This window comes from Synchiropus splendidus, chromosome 9 (genome assembly GCF_027744825.2).
Source record: "Synchiropus splendidus isolate RoL2022-P1 chromosome 9, RoL_Sspl_1.0, whole genome shotgun sequence".
Taxonomy (NCBI): Eukaryota; Metazoa; Chordata; class Actinopteri; order Syngnathiformes; family Callionymidae; genus Synchiropus; species Synchiropus splendidus.
Window position 1 is genome coordinate 6,550,713 of NC_071342.1, and position 26,582 is coordinate 6,577,294.

Genomic DNA, 26,582 nt, shown 5'->3' on the forward strand with positions numbered 1-26,582 from the left:
GGACTGATGAGGAAGTATGGCTTTTGCTGTGATTGATTTTCACTTAATACATGGACCTCAACAGTGCAGCTTTAGACTGTCAGCGTAGCACTGAGTAGCTGGCACAGCATATTCATATAGAACTCTAGTGTATTATACGATACAGTGAGGTGCGGACAATGCATGTGTTTGTTAAAAATAAATAATGAAAAGCATTGTTCTCTCTCATTATTCAGCTGAATGGTGGATCGCATTTGTCCCCCAGGCCCAACTTTGCCCAGGTCAGCTGTGCACTGTACTTTCGGTTTTGGGCGGCCCCTCAAATAACCCCTGTACCACCGTCCAAAAAATTATCTGGACCCACCCGTGATGATGACATCATTATAACCCTGAACCATCGTGCCATGCAAAGGCCAAAATGGTGAGAAGTACAAACCCTAGGTAGCATACATAGTGACCCCTGAACCTGGTGAAGGATATACTGTAGGTCTTCAATCGTTCATAGCAACACCAGTTAAAGTTTTTACCATGCTTCCCCCTGTTGTATCCCAGTGCCATCCAGCCCCACAGTCTGCACCGCTTCCATATTTGTATCTGGATCTCTGGCAGGCTGCAGAGGTCTGGTGGGGTCTGCTGGCGTCCAGCCTCTGAGAACATCTTGACTTCCTCAATTGAAGCAACACTCGTGCTTTCTTTAGGGATGCCGTTTCTGAACAAAAACACCATTCAGCTCGCAGTTTGGACGCTTGCCGCAGAGCCATATGCAAAACATTACAAAGGAACACCAGATTATCATTAGATCCTCCAGAGAGGGGCGTTGGCTGAAAATAGAGGCCGGATTTATATCAACATCGCAATGAAAGGTTGGAGGAACACCATAAATGACTGACATTGTTCTTCTGTTAGTTTTTTTCTCGGTGATGAATCACTTTCTTTTCTAGTTTTAGATTTTTTTCATCAGTTCCTTTGTTGTGTTCATCAAAACACGATATCTCCCCTGTGCTGTCTCCCTGTCTCATTCATCTGCATTAATGTAGGAGCCGTTGTTCCTTGTGAGGAGAGTTTTGTTTCTGAAAAATAAAATAAAAAGAAACTTTTTTGTTGATAGAACAGAGTTAAAACATTTCTAATGATTATATTTTGGTGGCATTATTACACACTTCTAACCAATATTTGATCCTTAAGCACTGGATGTTGCTTTTTATAGCGTTCTCCTTAAATAAAATCTATTGCAATATTCTATTAAACAATCTGTAGCCCCAGAGAGTCAGCAGGTGTTCAGCAACGCCTTTCATCTATTTGTCCACAAAGATTGCAGTCCATGCAAAATTAATGGGGTGGTCATGTGACCAAGAAGTGACTGAAGATAAATGCCTCCCATCCAGAGCAACATAAAGGCTGAGCTGAAATGTAGGCTGTCAAAATATTTAAAGTGCTCATATTTCATTGTTTCCACTGCAGGCTTTGAGATTCAGGGGTAATTTTTTGTCAGTGTTTGAAGGGATCTAAACCACAAGTCAACAATAAAAAAAAGGTTCTGTGTATACGGCTTTTGGTGTTGATAATAAGATCTGTCTTGCATGTGGCTTTGTGAGCAAAAAGAAATAATTAGCACATAAATCACTGTACTTGAAGGACTGAGGTGTTCTTTCACCACATGGTTCTGGTTTCTCAGTTCACATATAACTGATGGACGTGGTTCTTTGCTGACAAAGGGACGACCTTCAGAGGAAGGAGTTTGTAATTGTGTTGCTCTACTTTTCATCAGTACTTTGCACAAACAAATTCATATTGTCTGGCTATTTCCCAAGCTACTTATCTTGACCTTCATCATGGATACCATTTTCAGGTATAAGGCTTAACTTACGTCAACTCGGTTGTTCAAATCCTCCCATTCAAATCTCCCCTGGCAACTACTCTGAAATATCCTAACAAAGGTATGACAGAACACGGTGACACAGCCAGGCCAAGACAGCTCTGCCCTTTTCTCATTCTTCATTTAACTCCAATTTAATTTAATGTGACTCCTGACAAAGGAACTTGGAGTTGCCAGGAAAACAAAAAATCATTGAAGGGATAGAAGAGAAAGTTCACCAGAAGAACACCAGAGATAGGATTGATTTTTAAAACAAAAGATACTGTTCCTAATGGCATGATTTGAGCTATTAATCCTACTATGGCACAGCCATCATAGACACATCTGGGTGTTGGTTACAAAGTCGTTCATCTTATCCTAGTGAACCAGAATCTGTGATGATCAGAGTCCAATAAGGAACTAAAATGGCCAATTGGAAATTGGAATAAGAAAAAAAAGATTTAATTTACTTTGAGTGACATGTTGTAAACACAGCCAAGCTGCAGCGACAGCTGTGCTAACCGTCGCTCTTAAGTTTCTGAAGTCTCGCGTGACCAACTTCACCCTTGAACGTCTGTGAAACGCAGGTGTCTGTCTTTACCAAGTCTGACTGTGGATAGATCTGAGTCGTGCTGCTGGTCTGAGCACTTTGTGTGTGGAAGAGCTAAGTCCACATTATATTACTAAACACTGCTGCCAGTGATATGACAACATAGACCACCAGTTTAGGATGCTTGCCAGGTTCACTTCAACTTGCTATCATCTGAGTGACATCATTGCTGGCGTAAAAATGGTGGCCATTTCCAGCACTGCTAGCCTATCAACGCTTGGAGGACATCAATAATTCACAAACTGAAATGCTATCATTGAAAGTTGTTCGGTCTCTGTCACCGTATGCTCTGGTCTCGACGTGGTCTTGACTACAACACTGTCAGCCATTTTATTTCTTCCTTCAGTGGAGTAGGTTCCATGGTGGTATTGAGACATTCCATCCCCATCTATCAAGGGTATTTTTAATAAATGCACTGTTGACTGGTCATTTTGAATCGAAGGAATCTGTTTCCCCAACAAAGCTTCATGATTTGAGGTTGATCCACTACACACCTATAAGATTGTCGGTCTTTTCAATCGGATTTTTCAAATTGATCATTTGCTAGCACTGGTGTCAGACATCCACTATATGACCAAAAGTATTGGTGCACCCATCCCAATGATCAGAATCAGGTGTCCTAACCACCTGACCTGTCCACAGGTGTATCAAACCAAGCACCTGGGCCTTCACATTTGTTCAAGAATGGGCCGCTCTCAGGAGCTCAGTGAATTCCAGCGTGGAACTGTCATAGGATGCCACCTGTGCAACAAACCCAGTCGTGAAATTTCCTCACTCCTAAATATTCCACAGTCCACTGTCAGCTTTATTATAAGAACATGGAAGAGTTTGGGAACAACAGCAACCCAGCCAGGAAGTGGTGTAGGCAATGTAAATAGACGGAGAGGGGTCAGCGATGCAGAGGCTCATCGTGCAAAGAGGTTGCCGACTTTCTGCACAGTCAATTGCTACAGCGCTCCAAACTTCATATGGCCTTCAGATGAGCCCAAGTACAATACGCAGAAAGCTTCATGGAATGGGTTTCATCACCAACTCCAACTCCAATGCAGGTCATTTTAGTTGCTAAATGCAAAGCGCCGGATGCAGTAGTGGAAAGCAGCTGCCACTGGACTGTGGAGCAGTGGAGACACCTTCTCAGGAGTGATGAATCACGCTTTTCCATCCGGCAATCTGATGGACCACTCTCGGTTTGGAGGTTGCCAGGAGAACGGTACATTTCGGATTGCATTGGACCAAGTGTGAAATTTGGTGGAGGAGGATGATTGATTTGGGGTTGTTTTTCAGGCTTGGCTCCTTACTTAGTTCCAGTGAAGTGCACGTTAAATACTTCAGGATACCAAAACAGTTTGGACAATTCCATGCTCCCAACCTTGTGGGAACAGTTTGGAGTGGCCCCTTCCTCTTCTAACATGACTGTGCACTAGTGCACAAAACACGGTCCATAAAGACATGGATGACAGAGTCTGGTGTGGATGAAACTGACTGGCCTGCGCAGAGTTCTGACCTGAATCCTGATCTGAACGGGAACCATAATCTAATGCTCATTCTGCATCCTAGAACACTAAAGGGAATAGATTGATTATATTGTGTGATACTAATGAAGTACAGGGGACACATGGTGCATGTGTCTCTGCAACGTAAGTATGTCTTAATCTAACATTTGCAGTGTGTGCAGATTGCAGCGTGTGCAGAATTATTTACAGATTTGCAGAAGTTGATCAATCGATGGAAAAACAGACGTCTGCACTCAGGATGACCCGCTGACCAGACCAAAAAGGAGAACAGCAACCGCCACCTCGAAACCGCCAACACCCAAGTGGAAAGTCGCTGAAGACAACACCTTGAATAGTATAAGAAGGAGAAGTAGTCATCTCGATGTGTGCTTCTACTGGTGTCTGACTTGTAAGTCACGACTCTCGTTGTGCTGCAGACTCTACCCAGAGAAGAGCCCGGATCGATCTGTATTTTGCCTTGGCTGATTGTTTGCTACGCTGAGAATAAACTAGACTGATTATTGGTATGTTGAAGTTTCTTTATTGACAACCACCTGGAACAACGGACACAATTGGTAGGAAGAGTTAACTGCGAAGACATCGAACTATTTCCTACAGTTTTCTTGGTGACCCCGACGTGATCAAGGGAAAAAGGTTGTTGGATGCTGAAAACGAACAAGCGACTTGAGAACAGGACAGAAAGGAGTCCGACATAAGGCGGACACACCCTACGGGCCCGGAAAACGGTAAGCAGAACCAGGGTTTCTACCAAATCTGCATTGACAAATCTAAATTACAAGGGTGTGTTGGTGTTATGAGTGGACGTCCTCACTGAGTGTTCAGAGTAAAACTAACGGTCTGGGACCGGTGTTGGAAAACAGGTTTGGAACCTGAGACTCTGGGAGTCTAAGTGTGTGTTACAGGTTTGGAACCTGAGACTCTGGGAGTCTAAGTATGTGTTACAGGTTTGGAACCTGAGACTCTGGGAGTCTAAGTGTGTGTTACAGGTTTGGAACCTGAGACTCTGGGAGTCTAAGTGCGTGTTACAGGTTTGGAACCTGAGACTCTGGGAGTCTAGTGCGTGTTTCCTGTCGTGGCTGACGATACTGCAGACGTGTAGTTGACCTGCTTGGTTTTGAGTGACGTTGTCCAGGGGGAGCTCGGAGCCCTCAAATAACGTACCTGGTTTGCGCTGTTTGGCCAGAGGTTTGGAACCTAAAAACAGAATAGGTCAGGACAAGTTTGTCTAAAATTTTGTGTTGTTGTTCCATGAAAATGGCGACGGCGGGGAAAAGGGAGTCGGACGCAGAAGAGGAGAGGAACAATAGTTCAGATGAAGGTGATACTGAATGGCAGTCGATGTATGTGACATTGGAGAGACAAATAGTAAGTGGTATTGAGAAGAAAAACAGGGAAAAGGCGAAGAAAAAGTTACAAAAGGTCTGGAAAGATTTGAATATGAAGAAGGTGAAGACCTTCAGTAAGTTGAGTGAGAAACTGGCCCGGAAGGAGTGACAGGCAAAAAAGAAAATTGAGGAAGAGAGAGAGAAAGCTGAGAAAGGAAGTTGGCTGGAGAAGCGACGATGTAAAGACAAAATCGAGGACCTGGAGGACCAGCGACTGCAGGCTCACCGTTTGGCGCTGGCTGCGGCGGCACTGGCGCAAGTACGAGAAGAAAATCAACCGAAAGACGACGGGTGTGAAAAACCACCGAATCAACCCACAGGCATATATCCGTGTCTGTCGGAGGTAAGTGCCCCGCCACCCTATAACGATTTCCAACCAGTCGTACAGGCTCCTGTGGTGAATGTGACGGGCCGAGTCTTATGTCACGTTCCCGGGGTGGATCCCCCGATGGCCGAGCAGACGGAGAGTTTTCTCCGTTCGACCAAGCAAAAAATGGAAAGAGACATGATGAAACCGCCAACTAAAAAGGACGGACCGGACAACGAAGATGACATGGAAGGACCGTGTGGAGGCGACCCGACAGATGGCAACGAAGAAACCGAAAAGGGAGTATGACTTGAGGTCCGGGCGGGTCAAGGTGAGGACCACCCGTGATCCACTCCGGAGGAGTCACACATCTCCTCCGCGGAGTTCACTGGACACACCATCAACCACTGAGAGACTAAACACACTGCTGAGTAAAATAGAAAAGGAGGTTAGATTGTCAAAGAGGCATCCCGGGGGCAGCACACCACTAACTAGCACCCCACACAGTAATATATTAAGTCATGAAGGAACTGAGGAACCACAGCCAAATCCTTATTGGAGTCTGGACATATTGAACAGACCACCACTTCAGCCCCCACCCCACCCAGATGTCAAACCACGCACTGGGACCGGCCCACCCCTGGATCACATGTATCCGTTAGTGCCAGTAGGAAATCAGGCAGTCGGTTATGGGAGATGTACAGTCCGCGGCGTCAAAAATGCCACGACTGAATAATGGCGGAGACAGATGGATCACTTCACTGCTCACTTTGTTTAAGGGGATGGAGTTAGCTATGGGGGATCTTAGGGCGATTCTAGCTGCCACGGCCTCCTCTCTGGAGTGCACGATGGTGGAAACCAGGGCAAATACTACTGCGATACCAAACACAGAGCCTCTCAGAATTTATTTATTTTATTATTATTATTATTATTTATTTTAACATTTATTTTGCGGCCATAAGAGATCTGCATCCTCCACCAATTCAATCTGCCCCTACTGTCTTCCCCTTTAAAGCGGGAGACCCAGATGTCTACTACGGGAACTGTTTGACTTCCTGGATAGATGCCACAGGACGAACCCCTGACGCGGCCCTGGCAGACCAAGTAATGTTCAGAACTGCAGTTATGAAGGGCCTCCCTGACGACGTACAGATCATACTGCAAAACGACCCTGACCTTATGACCTCTGACTCTGCACGCTTCCGTCGACACTTGCTTCATCACTTAAAAATACACATGGATCGTAAAGCAAAAGACACAGATGAGACTGAACTATTAAAAACACGTTTGCTTAAATTACAGTTGGCAGAAGCACAGCGCGCCGCCGGTGACGTAAAGAAGGAGAGCAAAAAAGACAAACCTCCGGAGCCTGAGATGTTATTGCTGAATGCATTAGGGATGGGGGCACAAAACCATCCACCGCAAAATCAAATGCCTTTTATTCCAGCGTTAGTGTCGAAATTAGCACCTGCACTGATGGCTCCTTTTGTGGATCAGGGTCAGTGGGGTCACGGTGGACGAGGAGGAAGAGGACGCGGTCGTGGACTGGTGCGCAGGGGCGGACCTCCACGCCCGGCTCAGGGATGCTTCATCTGTGGGGACCCAGGACACTGGGCACGTGACTGCCCCGAAAACCATATGCCACCGCAACCGGCGTACAGAGGTAGGGGTCGAGGTGCAGCTGATGGGCGTGGCACACCTCGAGGTCTCCCACAGGGCGGGTCATATCAACCACCAGGGGCCACAAGCTCATCTATAAAGATGCAAGCCACCATCCTCTGCTCCCCAACTGGAGTTGAAGTGCGCTTCCCGAATGGACAAGCATTGAACTGTTGTGACTCTCTGCACACTGAAGGACATTTCCTAATGGCTGAACTTACGACGCTGGCGCAGGCAGCGGATATTTATTGGGCCTTGTTGTATCCCGAAACGTCAGATGAGCCAGGTCTGTTTTCTGAGTTTCAGCTCTGGCGGCCGTGGATTCTCGCCCTCCAACCCTACCTACCCCCACCTGACCCACTCCACTGTACCCTACTCTATGACCGAGATGGAACAGAAATAACTTACGCCGAACAGTTCCGGTCGATAGAGGGAAATCACTGGAATCTGTCTTCGTCCTCCATCATTGTTGGACCTGAAGGCGTCGCAGGGACCTGTGACCTCACCCCAGATCAACTATTATGGTATCGGATGTCACACTCAGCAGTTCCACACATCTCTCTTGCTCTTTCACCAGGTCACGAAGCGAGAAAACTAGGGCACATGATGAAGCGAGCGTCGACATTAACTGACTGGCGACAATCTGACTTGCCACAGGTTATGTTTTCACCATCAACAAAAATGTATAAGACCATGTTTGAACCCACAACAAACTCATCCATCCTTGAGCATGTTTTCATAGACAGACAACATGGACGGGAACATACGGACCACGAGGAAGCTGCCTCCATGCTCACCTCATTGCCACAATCCTTGTGGTCCGCCGGTCCTTTTGACGTAGGACATTGTACATCCACGGCTGCTGTACAGATCAAGGTGGTCCCCGGTTCACATGTGCGTCGACACCAGTACGGATGGACCCCCGACGCAGATGAAGGTATGGAAAATACCTTGACAGGACTGTGGCACTCGGGAGTCCTCGAGCTTTCGGACTCTGACTGGTGTACTCCCCTAAGGCCGGTCCTGAAGGCAGACGGTAAGTCTTACCGTATGGCCCATGATCTCCGAGCCGTTAATGACGTCACCATCACACCTGTGCTTCCCGTTCCTGACCCACACAGGATGTTAGTTTCCATCTCCCCGCATTGCCAGTGGTTTTCGGCTATCGACCTAGCTAATGCTTTTTTCTGCATTCCTACATCCTGAAAGTAGAAAATATTTTGCATTTCGCTATAAGGGTGTTAATTTGCAATACACCCGCCTCCCTCAAGGATTTAAAAATTCTCCAGGGATATTTAACCAAGCTCTTAAAGCTCTTTTGTCTGATTTAGTTCTTCCTCAGTCATGTTCATTAATGATGTATGTGGATGATCTCCTTGTCTCCGCCCCCAGCTCAGAAGCATGTCTACAGACCACTGAGTTGGTACTCCGCCGGCTGGCCGAGCTGGGCTTCAAAGTTTCTCGACAGAAACTACAGTGTTGCCGAAAGGCGGTCACATTCCTGGGACGATTGGTGTCCGCCCAGGGTTTGTCTATGTCATCCGAACACCGTCTCACCATTCTTCAGCACAAGCGACCTGAAACAGTTCGCGAAATGCTGCAGTTTCTGGGTTTGTGTGGTTACAGTCGTAATTACATTCCCTGTTTTACAGACCGGACCACCCCCCTACGAGCCTTGGCTAAGGCAGTGGGGCTCTCCAACCTTTCGGCGTCATTAACTTGGACCCCGGAAGAAGACGCGCTGTACACCGCTTTGGTCAGGGACCTGGCCACTGCTGCTGCACTAGCAACACCTGACTACTCTCAACCATTTAAGCTGGACGATGGCCTGAGGCGTATCCGTGCGCCAAGGAAGATGCTGTGTCAGTGGTCAAAGCGCTCATCAACCACTATATTCCGACCCATGGGTTTCCAGCTAGGATCAGGTCTGACAATGGCACACACTTCAGCAACAAACACCTGAGATTGGTAGAACAGACCTTGGGTCTGTCCCACAGCTTTGGTTGTGTTTACCATCCTTCTTCACAGGGCTCTGTGGAGAGAATGAACCGCACTCTAAAGGAAAAACTTGCAAAAATTTGCTGCACCACAGGCATGGACTGGGTGTCAGCTCTGCCGCTGGCATTGTTGTCGGTCAGACAGTCAGTTAATCGCAGGACTGGGTTTACTCCGTTTGAGTTAAGGACTGGCCGTCTTATGCCAGGTCCTGCGTCCTCGGTTCACCCGTTCGAGGACGTCCCCTCTAACCCACGCTCGCTTCTCCAGTATTGGAAACTGGTGCATGCTTTGTCTGCCGCTTATTGTGCACAGGTCAAGGACGCTTCTGGTCGTCCCACCCCTCCACCTGCTGACCTACCTGAGTGGATGCACGTCTACTTGAAGCGCTTCTCCCGCCGGTGGCACGAACCACGGTGGTTCGGTCCATTTCGCGTTACTGCACGCACACACACTGCCGTCCGGCTGGACGGTAAAGGGACGAAATGGTTCCACTTCTCGATGATCCGCCCTCACGAGCCATGACGGGCTTGGAGGACTACGGCTTCAATCGTCTTGTTCCACGGACGTGGATCAAGACGAAGAGAGGGAGAAGGATATGTATGTTTCTTTTTTGTTTATTTTTGATTTCCATACCTGTTGCTATAATATGTACACATGCATGGTTAGATAGTGTTAACGCACCTACACCGACTCCGAACAAACCCACACACACTCCACAAACGGATTTGTATAACTCCACAGTTAGGACCACTACCACTCAACTCACACAGATCAGACCCAAAAGACAGACACTGGAAACTACACCAACCCCACCTCCACACATACCATGGATTGCTAACTGGACTTATTACAACTCAATACGTGTCACTGTACCCCGGAACAGTACGGCACAAGTGAGAGTACCCATAACAGCTCTGAAAGGCTTCAAACAAACTTACCCGGTCACAGGAGGAAACTATCCTCAGTATTGGTGGTATTTAACGGCACATATACTGGATCTTAGTTGGAATTCTCTGATTACAACACAAGATGGCGCATATTGGTCTCCAGGACAAAGCCAAGAAGCTAAATATTACAACGACAAAGTAACCATGAAGAAGGATCAGGAAAATCTCATATTTACTTTCATTATGGGAATCTTCCTGTGTGTAGTGATTGTCATTGCCTGCTGTTGTATCCCGTGTTTTAAAACCATTCTTACCAAGTTGGTTTCAGTCATGATTGACCAAGCCGGAGGACGAAGGGGACAATATGCACTCGTACCCCTCGACCCGGAACCGGACCCTCCAGGAGATGATGTTGCATTGGAAGAAGGCCTGTGAGGAAGTTGCTAAAGTGACTTACGGGTTGAAGATTGTGAACATCATGCCCTGGGGAGAAGGTTTTTCCATATCACGCTGAATGGTTTTTTAACCCTGCCTTGGTGTATGGTGAGGGACTTCGAAAATGTGTTGAAATTTAATCACTGGGAGAATTGATTATGTGGCCTCTGTTTACAGAGGCCAAGAGAGGGAATAAAGGGAATAGATTGATTATATTGTGTGATACTAATGAAGTACAGGGGACACATGGTGCATGTGTCTCTGCAACGTAAGTATGTCTTAATCTAACATTTGCAGTGTGTGCAGATTGCAGCGTGTGCAGAATTATTTACAGATTTGCAGAAGTTGATCAATCGATGGAAAAACAGACGTCTGCACTCAGGATGACCCGCTGACCAGACCAAAAAGGAGAACAGCAACCGCCACCTCGAAACCGCCAACACCCAAGTGGAAAGTCGCTGAAGACAACACCTTGAATAGTATAAGAAGGAGAAGTAGTCATCTCGATGTGTGCTTCTACTGGTGTCTGACTTGTAAGTCACGACTCTCGTTGTGCTGCAGACTCTACCCAGAGAAGAGCCCGGATCGATCTGTATTTTGCCTTGGCTGATTGTTTGCTACGCTGAGAATAAACTAGACTGATTATTGGTATGTTGAAGTTTCTTTATTGACAACCACCTGGAACAACGGACACAATTGGTAGGAAGAGTTAACTGCGAAGACATCGAACTATTTCCTACAACACACAGTGGCCTGAAGGGCGAACCCTCTCTCCTCTTCACTTGGTTCTAATTCTCTCGGTTGCGACAGACTCCGGCAGCTGTCTTGACAACAGATGGAAGAGCATTATCAATCAACAATAATAATGACTCAAACTAGCAATCAATGTTTTATGTGATTACCATTCTTAGAGAGAAGAGGAGAAGTCGAGTGAGACTAGTTAAAGTTGCTGGAACATTTTGTGATTAGACTTTCCCTTTGGTGGGTTTCAAGGCGTGAACCGATCAGTTGACGTGGGATGTGATAAAACTTGATAATGAGGAGTTACCCCATCTGGGTAGGATTGTTAATCTCCTCTGGGGCGTATTGATTCTTTCATCTTTATTGTGAAAACGGTGATGGACGCCGTGGTCTCACCAGCGGCTTTCGGTCTTCTAATAAATGTTCCCTACAATCTCATGTGATTATTGACAATGGCATCACTTAATGGCTTTTTAAAGACTTCTGCAGAAGCACCAGCTGAATGAAACTGAAGTCTTCTGTTCTTTTAAACACAAGTTATATAACCTATTCTTCTTTAAAGGTAGATGTCTCTGGTCAATTGAGAATGTTAACCTTCGCTCATCACTATATAAACACAGAAAGTCTGTCCTCTGAAGCAGCCCTGTGTCGGTATGTCAGTGCAACAATTATCACAGGAGACCCTATAGAACTCTATTTTGTGTCTCCTCCTCATCTGCCTTTCTCTTATGTCCTCCTGCCCGTGACCTACAAATCGATCTCGGCCACAATGAAGCATGTCTCGATTCCTAAAAAGCATCTGAATCATTCGAGAAGGTTTTCTGTTCTCCCGATGGATGCAAGCAAAACAAAAACACCCTTTTTCATCATATAATACGCATTCCTTTTGTGCTGTTTATTTGAGGCAGTGTTCATAGTGGAACAGTGTTATCTTCACAAAGGACATGAGTCAAGTCTATATGCGTTTATAGACTAGTTTGAGAGAAGTGTTTGAATGGGCAGCATTGAAAACAGCCGATGCACCAACCAAAGATGAGACTACCCTCAATTCCGGACGATAGAGCGCACTGGAATATTAGGTGCACCCACTAAATTTTAAGAAGAAAAAATCATGATCATGTTCATGCTGTCTGCGCCATAGAAAGATCAGCGGCGGACCGGCTTAAAATACATGAGGATCACTTCTAAACTAGTTTTGAAAACAGTGTCCAGCATCAAGACTGACTGACGAAACAAACCCGGCAATGTTTTCGCCCAAGAGTCCTGAAGTTCCGACACCGCAGCCGGTCTCAGCTGCTGCTTCTCATCTCCGGTCCTCCAGGAGAGCTGCAGACACGCGGGTGAAAACATCGCATTTGCGCTTTTAACACAAGTTATATAACCAATTCTTCTTTAAAGGTAGATGTCTCTGGTCAATTGAGAATGTTAACCTTCGCTCATCACTATATAAACACAGAAAGTCTGTCCTCTGAAGCAGCCCTGTGTCGGTATGTCAGTGCAACAATTCTCACAGGAGACCCTATAGAACTCTATTTTGTGTCTCCTCCTCGTCTGCCTTTCTCTTATGTCCTCCTGCCCGTGACCTACAAATCGATCTCGGCCACAATGAAGCATGTCTCGATTCCTAAAAAGCATCTGAATCATTCAAGGAGGTTTTCTGTTCTCCCGATGGATGCAAGCAAAACAAAAACACCCTTTTCATCATATAATACGCATTCCTTTTGTGCTGTTCATTTGAGGCAGTGTTCATAGTGGAACAGTGTTATCTTCACAAAGGACATGAGTCAAGTCTATATGCATTTATAGATTAGTTTGAGAGAACTGTTTGAATGCATTTAAAACAGCCGATGCACCAACCAAAGATGAGACTACCCTAAATTCCGGACGGTAGAGCGCACTGGAATATTAGTCGCACCCACTAAATTTTAAGAAGAAAAAAGATCATGTTCATGCTGTCTGCGCCGTAGAAAGATCAGCGGCGTACCCGACTTAAAATACATGAGGATCACTTCTAAACTAGTTTTGAAAACAGGGTCCAGCATGGAGACTGACTCATGAAACAAACTCCGCAATATTTTTGCCCGTGAAGTTCCGACACCACAGCTGCTTCTCATCCCTGGTCCTCCAGGAGAGCTGCAGACACGCGGGTGAAAACATCACATTTGCGCTTTGAGGTAAAGAAAACACCTGTGATTTCGAGGCTCAATATAATCACTGTCATTGTATAAGTCAAAGGGTTCAGACCGCGAGAAAAAACTAGAGACTTAGCGTTCAGAAATTACATCTTGTTTAGCCCACTCCCACAATCCATTGTCCAGAGGCAAAATATTAGCTGGTAAATGACTATTCACCTAAAATTATAAAAATAAGTATCTAACCTTTTCTCAACACACGTATGGACAGTTCTGTATGTTGGCTTCTCATTCTGAGGTCCACAGCTACAGTCAACAACCACAGACAGTAAATAAACCTCCTCAAACTAAAATGACCTTTAACCTGTGACGGGACGAATAAGAACGATTGAGTCATTGATTCATGAAGATAAATCTATGGTGGTTCTGAACTTTAGGCAGGCATGTGACCTTTCTCATTGGTTTTCCTAGAGTTTTGCCAGGGCTTGAATTATTACACAACAAATTGGAATTATGTTATTTTAATTCGTCTGATTTTATCAGCCAAAACATACGCACACACAAAATGTTCAGGAGAAGGTACAAGATTGTTGCAGAAATAGTAATGATATTATCGATCGAATGGCACATGACAGACAAAGCAGAACCTAAACAAGAACCTGAGCAGAATGCAATGTATGAACATGCACATAAACAGTGTGGTTGAATAACATCTCAGCATGAGCAGAGTGAAAACAGGAAAACGGCATGATATTCTGTAAATGTAAGTCAAGTATTAGAGTGACTTATAGATAGAGGTGCATGTTGCACCTTGGATGCCCCCTGGCAGGCGGTTCAAGAGTCGAGGTGCCCTGATAGAAAAGGCTCTGTCGCCCCTAGATTGATAGTGCTCAGAAAGCAATGGGTCACGATTGAGGATAAAAGGGGAAGGGAATTCTATGCCATGCACACTAGTGATGTCATTGACACATGCAATGTCACTTGACAAAGGCCCCTGTTTGTAGTGTTTGCTAGATGCCTCATAAGGGAGGAAGTAAATTTGACAAGTCTATATATACAACAGAAGGGGAGTCGAAACATGCAAAAATCAACGCATTCTGTCTGGAGTGGTTCATAAACCCCAAAATATTAACATTCCCTTTTGATACCCCAGATTTAATACGTAAGGCAGACTGGACGGTCTAAAATGAGTTTAGTTGTTATCCATCAGATGATGTTTTCTGCTGCCACCACCCATTCAGCAGATGTGTACCAGCTTGTCCAGCCAAGTCCCAGCACTGAAGCAGAAACTTTTAATATATGCAAATGAAACAGGGCCAGCAAAAACCTCATACTGGCGCTCAGCTGATGTTTATGGGTTTCTGGTTTCGCATGATCAATGTGAAAAGAGAAACAAGAACCTTCTGGAGACCTCAAACCGCACCAGCCCTGCGGTGCCATGATGCAATCCAGCTGTTTACACTCCTTCTACTGTTGTTAACACAGAATTATAAACTGTTTACTTCGTCACCAATATAGAGCCAGTAAAGCATGTCCAGTTTGTTGGAATGTGAACCCAGGCAAGGTAAACCAACCATGAATAAAGAGAGTTCATAACGAAAAGTGACACTTGTCATCAATAAATGTAGAAGGTGGTCTTGGCTGCATATATGTAGGTCAAGCTTGAGGCCCGTTACATTAATGTATAGTGATGTAATGACACTTTAGACCTCATTACCGACAATGGCAGTGTACATTTGCTTATATTAAGTGCGCATGTATGTCACACACTGTTTTGTAACCGCCAACTCACACATGTATCATACTTGTGACCACGGGGTTGATTCAATGGTTTAGTAACAGCTTGTTCATTCATATCTCTGGTGTGTGGAGCATCTCACGAGACTTCACTCGCAACCGTCTTCTGACTCTGGTTATGGAGAGACATGATTTGTCCAGATTAGGCTGAAGACAAAAAATTGTTTGTGAATAATGACTTTGCTATGACAATTGGAATATAGAATTCTGAAAAAATACCCCCCATAAATCAATAGTTAGATGTATTTAATATATTTATGGGTGAACAATGGTGCAAGACATTTGTGAAATAAATAAATAAACAAGGGTACAATTACACTGGGAAATACAAAATATGCTGTTTGAATTTTAATTCAAACAATTATTAATTCATATATATTAATACATAGTGCTGTAAGTCGATTAAAAAATAAAATTATTATGTCATATCTGCTAAAGGTCTCCTGATAAAGAATTTGAGTTCTAGAATATTAAAAAGTGTAGTGCATGACTAATCAATTGAACACAGTAAGAAGAGAAGATCTGAAATCCAATTTTTTTAATTGGTGAACTGTGCTTCATAAATGAAATCCAAAAGTAAAGGTCAAGCACATCCGCAACGCAGTTAGGCCAGGTGCATTATTCAAAAATGTAAAACAAATACAGCAATACAGTTAAATAAATAAAATAAAGCTGTCTTGAAAAATGTAAAACAAATACTGCGATTCAGTTAAATAAATAAAATTCTGAAATAAAATAAGGCTGTCTTGAAAAATGTAAAACAAATCCAGCGATTCAGTTAAATAAATAAAATTCTGAAATAAAATAAGGCTGTCTCAAATAGGCACTAAAGCTCAATATAGCAACTGAAAAATGAATAATAGAAATATAACACGCCTGAGGCAAAATGAAGAACCGTTGATACTCATAATTAATTGCGTAAATTTTTTTAACGCGTTAAATTGCGGCGTAATTAATTAATGGAATTAATGCATTAAAATGACAGCACTATTAATATATAATAATTAGAGAGGCCAATGTAAAAAAAAGAACAGAAACCTTCCACCTATCTCTGAGAAGTAAAGCCACCAAAGATGCATGCGCAACATATTTCCCTGACTGATAATGCCCATGTTTCTGCATAACATATCAGGAGAAACACATCTATTGCCGATGGAAGGATCATTCTGATGGTCAACTGGCCACTTTTCAATGAGACGACATGTAAATACTTCACTTTACAGACACCAAAGATCACTTTGCATTCCTTCTCTTTCCCTCCAGCTAAAACTCCTTCTGAGCCTGTATGAAGCTTTTTCCTTCGCCTCATGGCAGCACTCGGTTCGTCGCCTTAATGAGCGACTCGCAGGGAAATGATCTGTGATTAAGATGATTACATTGATTGCCAAGTGGGTGTCGCTATATTTTCTTTTTTCATTCACTGCGGCGAGAAGCGCTGAGATGATCAAATAGTGCAGCTGCCACTTGCTTTTAAGTTAAGTATGAAGAGCCACAATTAGAACGGCGAGACACATTTTAATATCAATGCTAACGCTGCGTCTTAATCGACAATCATAAATCATATTAAATTGCATTTTGTTTCTGACCATTCATTCTGTTTCCCAGATTAATGACCAAATACAGAAACACAAATTTTCACAGAATTTCATTACTAAGAATGTTGATATACAACTTTAATTGTAAACATTATTTACACTGTTGTGTGAATCACTATATTATTTAGGAGGAATAAAACATGTTTTTTGCTGTATTGAGGAGAAAATGTTTCCTTCATCAGTAGTAATGTACGTATTTTCTAAAAATAAATCAGACCTGCACTTCACTGCAGTGTTAACTGGCACATCAACTACCTCACGTGTCTGTAAGATGCCGACTTCCAGCTCAGAAAACATCCGTGGTAGTTAAGGTCACCTCAGGTGACCTTTGATTTGCCAAGAGTAAAAGAAAAAAAAACACTTTGTCCTTCTTGATTTCCTGCCTCACGAACACTAAAGACGAAGGCAAGCTGTGACAAGGTTGCTTCTCCTTTTACCCAACAAATATGCCATTCAATTTTCTGCTTGAAGTAGCTGCTGTTTACATGAGGAGCTGATGTCTTGTTCCTGGCTCATAACCCGTCACGCCCTCATGATGTCGTGAGAATCAACCATCACGAGGTAATTGTGCAAATAGACTGAGAATTTGTTTAAACACATTTGAGAATGATAAACGCTTCTCAGCTTTGTTCAGCTGTATTTGCGGCAGTGGCTGCACTCAGGGGGGCTGCTGCAGTTCCTCCATTCACTTTAGTACTGATCTGGGATTCTGACTGCTTCATTGGATTACAGGAAGGCATCATGGATTTTAAAAAGAAAAAAACATTCAAAAAAATATTCAATCTGATGCTTGCCTCTAGGTGCTCACAAATCCTGAGGACTGTCAGGTCACCTGACCCGAGAGTAAAAAGACAAATTTCGACAAACCAGCTATAGAATTTGAATGAGCTTTTGCATCACAGAAATGCATCAGTCTCGTGTGTCTTTTCCTGGGATGGGGTTATTTGCTTGCTCTACAGTCTATATAAATATCCAAACAAAAAAGGTGTTCTTCAACTCTAGTCACATGATTTTATGAGTCATTTGTTGGACAAAAGAGAAGGAAATTGTTAACCTTATAACTTTTCAAGAATGACTAATAGCTGTCACTCATCCTTTTTGACCGTATTTTAATGAAAAATACAGTAAAGTAACAAAAGGGGAACCTCGAATTATAATTAAGCACACTTTTTTTGTTCCTATAATTTTGTTCTAGTAGCTTCAACTAGGTAAAAGGAACCAGCTAAATAAACCTACTGAACAAATACATTTAATTCCTTAGTTTGAGCTACAGCAACTCAAGAAAGCACATATCAGCGGCTTTAAAAACTGTTTGCTCACATATATTTTTGATGTAAATTAAGGTCTCAAGCTCCGTGACTCTCACCCATTCATACGGACCACAGGCTCATACTGTGCCTTGTCGTTTGTACAGCAAGATGGGACTGCCTAGTTCTGTGGTTGACTGGGTATGCAGTTAGGGTCACCCTTTTCCCTGACCCAAACTCGGAGTCTTACATCCGGTTGCAGTGTGTGGCTGTTTCCGGATCACATCCTGCAGTACGGTGTCTTCAGAAATGATTTCTGGTCTGTACGTCATGAGGCTGAATCAAATCTCTTCGTCCTTGGTGGCAAGTAAACAGGTGGACATAATGTTTATGTCTCTGACTTAAATGCCATTCAACATCTGCAAACAGTGTTTTATTTGTAAATTCACCTGATGTTCTTTACTTTACTACTAATTTTCACGGTTAACAAAATCCTGAACCCTAACCAGGAGGCAGAGGAGGAGCTCTTATCAATTGCGGCCTGAGACATGTCATGGAGGACAAGGTCTTTCCAATGGGATTTTTCCCATTTCAGTTTTGACAACTCCTCCAAACTTCCTCATGAAAGTGTAAAAACTGTGTGATTGATTTGATGCGTTTCTAAGGATATTGGGAACCCAGTCCCCTCTAATAAGAATGGGGAAAAAGTAATGCAAGGATTTACACTAGCGTTTTACACAGCCACCCATGACATCATTCATTCATTTGTCCAATAGCTCTGCTGTCTTCTGCAGCGGTCATCCTTGCATCGTGAGTGTGGAGTACATTTCTGTTTCACAGTCTGTCAATACAGACACACAATTTGTAGGAATGTGTGTATGTTAAATGAAGCCACTGACAGCAGTTTAAAACTTTCTGTCCTCATGTGACCTGCCGAGGCTCCAAATAACAATCTTTCCACTCCGACATATATTTCAAGGGAAGCAGCAGCATGAAGTCAACGCTAATGGAGCACAAGGAAAAAAAAAAAAAAGAAGAAAACAAGCGTGCCATCAGTGCGACAGGTTTACTAGAGCCCCAGTACACAAACCTTCATCGGGGTTCTGCTGGAGAATATTGCTGGAAAGTAGTTTTATGAGAATAGGACGTTTATTGCAGTGCGGAATTTACACGCGAACATGAAGTGTATTTGAGGATGGCCAGCAACAGGAAGGCTGTGGCTGCATCTCATCAAGTTGTCCTGCCTGTCCTTGCCAAATGATTTACTGTTAAAAATAAGTTACTTTCGAATATACTGTGACAGAAAATTTCCCTTGGTTTAATTAAAATCTTACTTCCTGTTTAGCTTTTACTTTATTGATCTTGTCGGATGATCCACTATGGCTTCCTCCAAAAACTTTGAGCTCAGTTGGGTTATCGAGCATGTTTGTAGGTGTGTGTGATAGAGGGGTTGCCTGTTGGCTGCCTCTCCAGAGTGTCCCCTGCTGCTGGCCCAGAGTAGCTGGGATAGGCTAAGGCTGGGAGAGATTAGATTAACTGGGATGTGAGCCAAAAAGGTTTCATTTGATCACCTCTTTATCATCTTGAAAACATAAGATCCATATTCTTTGGGTTAAGAAAATAATAAATAAATAAACAACTATCTCTATAAGTGATGAGTCCAAACTGGAAAAACAAAGTACTGTACAAAACTAGTAAAACATTGTTTTTCTCCTGTATATTATTTGCTGTCGACATAATTTAACACTGCAATTGTGTGAATTTGTGCGCTCTACAAAACCCAACAGAACATCCAGTGAGGAGGGCGATGAGTTCCATTTCATGACTCAATAATAAAGACTGTAAAAAGACAGCTGTCACTGCCTGAATTTCCATGAATCCTTCAGGTAGAAGGTCACTAGCTACTCGTTCCACCCCTTAAAACATCTAGTTTAAATGACTCTAAATTGTGATTTTGTCTATTTGTGTGTGGTCCCTGATGGGCTGCCGTTCTGTCCAGGGTGTCCCGCGACTGTGATTTAACCCACTCAGTAACGCCCTCTAGATGTCACCGTGATTCAGCACTTGAAAATTCAACAGCAGCGGTCGTGACAGTAAATTCAAGACCAGGCTGTTCTCTCCCTCTCCAGGCGTCATTTTAAACAGCAGTGTGCATGATGAGATGAGAGATGCTTCGCTCCCGACTATTGATTCCTGCTTGTCACAAACAGATGCTCTTGCGCTGCCTGTGACTCACAATCATATTAAGCTGACAACAAGGTGAAGGCCATGTTACTCCTGAATGACAGCTGGACTCCTCTGGATACAAATGAGCTCTCTTTGTCCTCCTCCTCCTCCTCCTCTCCACTCCCTCACATCTGCTTTTTAATCGTTTGGTTCTTCGTCAAGGAGCCTTATGAATGTTGATTTTAATTCTATACGTCTGCTGTTTATGCTGCCCCACCGCTGTGTCTATTATGGGATATCATTTGAAGCTGTGCAGACCACCTCGTCCAGATTTCCAGGCTGCCTGTTGTTCCAGAGCTAACCAAACAGATGCTCCATCAAATCTCTTTATACTTGGCTGAGCAACTTGACGCGCACATGGCCACCGCAGCACGCGCACGCCTTTTATAAAAGCTGTCAATTAGGCTGAGCGTGTGACCAGCGCGCCTGTTAAGAATCCAAGCCAAAGGCCTTTTTTAATTACTCACAAGTGTCTTAAATTGGTCGACCATACTTAATTATGCTACTGACTCAACGTTTCACCTTTAGCTCCGAGGTCTCGGGGAGCTGGGCTAATTGTAGGGACACCTTTGAAAGGTCGCCAGGGAGCACACACACTCACAACCTCTAACACACTTATGGATAGTTCGGAGTTGGAAGAAGAGTCACTCAGCCTTCAGGAGGAAATGCAGGAGACTGATACTACTGTCGTGGTTCACTGTTCCTGGTTGGAACGGACCAGAACACCTCACAGAGGAGGCATCCAGGGCACAATGTTGTCTTGTGAAATATCTCTGTCTGTCTCTTTCTGATGACATTTTTTTCTCTTTTGTGTGATGAAGATATTAAGATATCTGTCATTCAATGTTTCACCAGCATCAGAACAAGACTCAAGTCATGTTTATCAAATTTACTGAAGAAAAAAAAAACAACTGATGAGAAAAATTTGAAAAAGTGTTTTATTTTTGGGGGGAAGACTGTTGTTTTGCATTGTCTGCATTCTAAAAAAAATACAACTCTAGCAATATAAGCGGAAAAAAAAACTTGGGCGCTCACAGCCCAAATATTATTAAAAGTCACTGCCTTAAAAGGCCAAACTATTGTTATCGACAACAAAAACAATAAGTTGGTCGATGTGTTTTTCTCTGCTTGGTCACCCGAACAGGAAGCAGAAATAGAGTATGTTTCCCAAACAGGAAGTAGTGCAGATGGATCTGTGTTGCTATGGATCACTGTTGCTAAGCTTGGTCGCCATCAGCTACTCACATTTATTAAAAATAAATGCTGACGTAAAACTTTAAGAGCAAGTGTCATTTCATAGAGAAACAAGTCCTTGAGCAAAATGGCATCACAACCCAAGCACATTTAGCAAGGCATGGCCACCAGTTATAATAAGACACTGGGCTTCTTTACACTCAAGATGAGAATATGTTGATTCACCCCGAGATTCATTTGCATTTCAGAGAGGAAATAGAAGGTTTTGCTGCGATGTCTAATCCACAACAGTTAGTATAGCAACGTGAGTGTGCGTGTTGCTGAGCATGTGTGTTAGACAGGAGACCTTTTTAACATCAGCGCTCTCTTGCTAACTGCATCCATGACACAGTCCATCTTCAGCACATCTGTCTTTACTCACTCCGTTGCACTGACATCATCCATACACAGACCCAATCTCCCTGTTAGACACTTCTGGAGCATGCAGATGGAAGTGTGGTGGAGGGAGTGTGCGGTAGGGGGGGAGAGGGGCCTAAATAAATCAAATCAACAACAGGCATCTGTTCGTAACCGCTGACAGTAATCCAGGAGGCAGGAGCACTGAAGGTCGATGTGAAAAAGGAAACTCTGTCTTTGTATTGCTGTTTGGTTTCCTCAATTCTAGTTGTATAAAAGTCTGCCCAAGCACCTCGCATGTGGTGCAGGTGGTGCAGGAAATGAGACGCACGGTTATCAGCATTAGGTGGCTTCCTCAAGCATCTTCCAGGTCACCTCATGTTTCTGTAGTTCATCTTCCCAAATGTTCTCTCTACATGGCCAAAGTATCCTTCACTTCGCCTCTGAACTGTCATGTTGCGCTGACTCCCTGCTTTGCTCCTCCCAAAATAAAGCCTTGAATCTGCAAGTCTGTCTCCTTTCCATCCCCATCACCGTTAGCATAGCATCTTTATGACCGCTCTTTAATCACTCCCCCACATGGCTGTTTTTCTACAGCCACTTTCAGACACTTCTGTGCACTTCTTGCACTCCAGGCGACTTCCGACAGTCCTGAAGTATTTAAGATTTGGAGTCTTTGGAGAGATAAAGCCTCTCTGACTGAGGAAGAATATTGAATATGGCAAGAAGGCGCTATCCTTCTTTAATGCCGTGATTTCAAAGTATACAGAATTCAGTTTTTATGTAGCTTAACGCTAACATGAAAGGGAATTCCCTATCACATGCTAAAGAAGTTAGCTGCAACGAATGGAAAGAGTTCAAGTGTAGAAAAATTTGAATTCCTTTCTTTTTTGTTGTTGTTAGGAAAGCGTAGCGTGATGAATCTGTACTATGTGAAGACAAGATGGCAGTCCTTTAGTCGTACTGTTGCTCCAAGAATTTGTCCTGAACTTTGTTTATTTGCAGCGCCTTTTATCAAGAATTAAATGTTTAGATTGCTTGACAGTGTTGAAGAAATAATGCCAGACACGTTGCTACTATTTAGTGGGTTTAATGGGTAGATGAGGTATCATGAAACAGTATTGTGTTGATGAAACAGTGTCCTACGGTTCAGAGGGCAAGTACAAAACTTTTACAGTGGACAGTGCCATCTGGTGGTCTCTCAAAACCAGGACACAGTGTCATGAAACTTCATCAGTGTCCTCATTTTCAGAGCCCTCTAGATGGCACTCTCAGCTCTAAAGTTATTTAAATTTGAGAAACATTCTGTGAAACATAATTTTTGAACCGAGAGTGCCATCTATTGCGCACAGAAAATGACAAAACCGTTTCATGAAGCCTCATCAGCCCATCATTACTATTTAAAAATTCCATTCGATATTTTGCAGCAGCCTGAAATATGTTGACTTTTTTACAAGGTTGGTCTCTGAGAAGCCAAATATTCACTCATAAAATATGGGTGTTCAGGAAGTTAGCTTCATAAAAAAGGAAACCATAGCACTCATTGTAGAGTCATAAAGCCAAAAAACAAAAAACTTTTGAACTGATATTATTACATTTGAGGCAAAGTTTGGTTCTTTGCTAGCAGCGATTGTTTTTCCTATAAGTATCTCAAATTTGAAAATTATCTCCTTGGACAGGAAAACATTAAGTGTGATTTGATAATGAAATCAACCTTCTTTTCCTCTGTCAGTTAATGAGATCTGCCCCTCTTGGATAGCAATTAAACAATAGACCCCGTGTTCCTGTGGTCCCCGTCCAAATTCACACTCTCCTCCTTTATCAACACACAAAGTACCAATTAGTTTCTGTCCTTTCAATGCATGCAAATTAAAGTTGCTGCAAATTAACTTTTCAGCTTATCCTGAGCTCTGGAGTGTGGAGGCGCCGAGCTGTGTCTTTTATTTAGCAATTATTTTGTTCAGATGCACATCTAATGGAGGTGACAGTGATGCAGTTGTTTATCGCAGAGACATCGGAAGGGAACGAGAAAATAGATTTGTTCTGTTGTAACACTTGTAAATCTTGTGGAAATGGATTCAGATGATCACATAATGGCTCCAAAAAGTAATATGAAAAGCAATGTATAAGAAAAGATAACATTTACATACAATGCTGGTTAAAAAATGTTCCGGAAGTAAGTTTCACAGCTAACTAAAAAAGATATGACAATGCTCGCAAAAGGAGAAAATGCAAGAAACAATAATCTTAACAAAGAAATAGATTCTTAAAATGTCATCATATTTATGTTAAGATGCGGATTTGAAAGAAAAAAAAATGTCCCAAATTTTCAAAAAAAAAAAAAAAAAAAAAAAGGGTGGAAATATTCACTTCCACTTGGACGTCTTCCGATTTTATGTATTCTCACATTTATTCCCACATGATGGCACTCTGAGTCTCACATTCCATACAGGTGTAAAGCTGTAATGAAAATAAAAATTTAAATATAGGCAATATAGCCAAGGCTACTGCACAATGTAAATTCATTCATGAGTTTAAATAAACAAATAAATAATAAAATTAAAAAGATATGCAAATATAAATAAACATTTTTTTTGGTTACGTGTGACGAAAAATGTCCAAAAATAAAATAAAATAAAATGTAACACGAAAGACAAACAGCATTTCCAGTTCAATACAGAATGAGTGAAAATATTTCTTGTATTACATTTGAAAACCGCATTTTACCCATCATGTTTCTCTCTATTTTGAGATCATAAGGCTGAGTTTAGTTGCCGTGTTTACCACTCTCCGGGCTCCAAATCATCTAACTTTCCAAGTAACTTGCTCTCAATGATATAGCCCCCTCTAGTGTGTAAAGAAACAATCACTGAGGAGGTTAAATGCAATACGTATTCAACTGGTTGATTTAGTGTGGGAGCGTTGAAGTAAGCGGGTGGCCAGGGATTTGATCGGCTCCAGCGGAAGTGCAGAGACAGACTGAGCCTCGCGCGCGTCTGGACAAAACCTCCTCTTTCCAGCTCCATTGCCGTCAGTCCGTCCGTCACCCTGCAGCCTCCGCACGGTTCACTCAGCAGTAAGTGACATGGGATCCAGCACAGCCTCCCAAACACGGACGGACTGGAACCACCAGGGGTCACTGTGAAACAACCCAGCCATTAGTGAATTAACGGGGGAGTTTTTTCTCCAGCTGTAGCTGTTTGTTGCTCTGTTACTGAAAATTTAATTCAGAACAAACAAGAGTGTTTGCGCCCCCTTCTCCCCTCCCCTCCCCGGCTGTTCCTCTAGTTTGCCCTTGTACCACTTTTGACTCATTTTCCCGTCTTTCTGTTCCACACCGAGCGACGCTTGTGTTGTCTGGAATATGCTAATCTGCCATGCACTGGCAACTCCCTGGGTGAAGATCACTTATTAAAAGCATAGTTGGGAGGGTTTATGCAAATGAAGTCAAATCAAAGCAAGTTCTCCCTTGGTTTGTTACCCCCCTGCATACACTGTGATTTTAGAGCTTCATTTTATTCCAGCAGTCCAACCCTCTTTCCGCCCTCGTGAAGGGAGGTGGTAGCATGGCAACCCTTGTGACTGCAAGGTGGGACGCCTTGTGTTCTGGACTGGCTCGCTCCTCTCTGTGTGGTGTTTGTGTGTTCTGCCTCGGCTGGCGTGGCACTCTGGTTTCCTCCCACAGTCCATAAACAAGTGAATTAGTGACAGTGTGTTCACAAGTATTTGTTTGTCGTGACGTGGCCTGCGAAATACTGGTGACCTGTCCAGAGTGTCCCTCATCTGTCACCCAAGAAGCCGGGAAAACCTTGTGACCACATTCATACTGTATAAGCAGCTCAAAAATGCATGGATTTATTTGTTGAAAATGAACTTCATGAAATGAATAAATGTGAAATATAATTATTGCTTTGTATCGACATTGAATTTTTTCATGTTTCATTGATCATCAGCATCGAGCTGTCGAGTTTCCATCGAGTTTGTTTCTGAAAAATGGATAGCATCTAATGTACTTTATGGGCACTTATACCAAAGGTTAGTCAAAATCAAACCTGACTAATACCCTGCGTGACTGAGATGACTGTATTATAGGACAAAAACATGACTTAAAAATTCAATATCTTTTTTAGCATTTGAAATACCATGGATTGCAATGTGCTCAAACAGACAACAGGGGGCCACTTCTTGAGTGGTGGTAAATATTGCAAGGTATGAGTTATGCTGTTGTTTTTAGGAGTTGTGCGAATTTTTGGATGCCGTTCCACTTTGACATGAAGTGGTTACTGGTTCCCAAATCTCAGGGCTATGTTGTGGTCACATGATCACCTGTTTATTCTTGGACCAAAGTGTTAGTGACCTTGAGGATCCTTTAGGCGCTATCATGAAATAGGACTGAAATGGAGAGTCAGTTTGTGTTACACAGTTTTGAGAGCATGGTGGTATTCAAATATACATCTGAAATGGCCACGTTCATGGTGAATCTCAACTTTCACTCCTGGACTTCTGTTATTATATGTTTTTCAGCTATTTGGTGAGAGATTTTAGTTTGTCTTGGTTTGAAAAATTTATTTTGGGTTTTCTAAGGAAATAAACAATGATGGACATTAAATAATAAAGGAAAGACA

The 26,582-nt window shown here is 43.1% G+C and overlaps 1 pseudogene; it reads left to right on the forward strand.

Moving 5' to 3' along the window:
• The first annotated feature begins 6,367 nt into the window (after nucleotides 1–6,367).
• Nucleotides 6,368–11,280, forward strand: LOC128765263 (uncharacterized; annotated as a pseudogene).
• The last annotated feature ends 15,302 nt before the right edge of the window (nucleotides 11,281–26,582 follow it).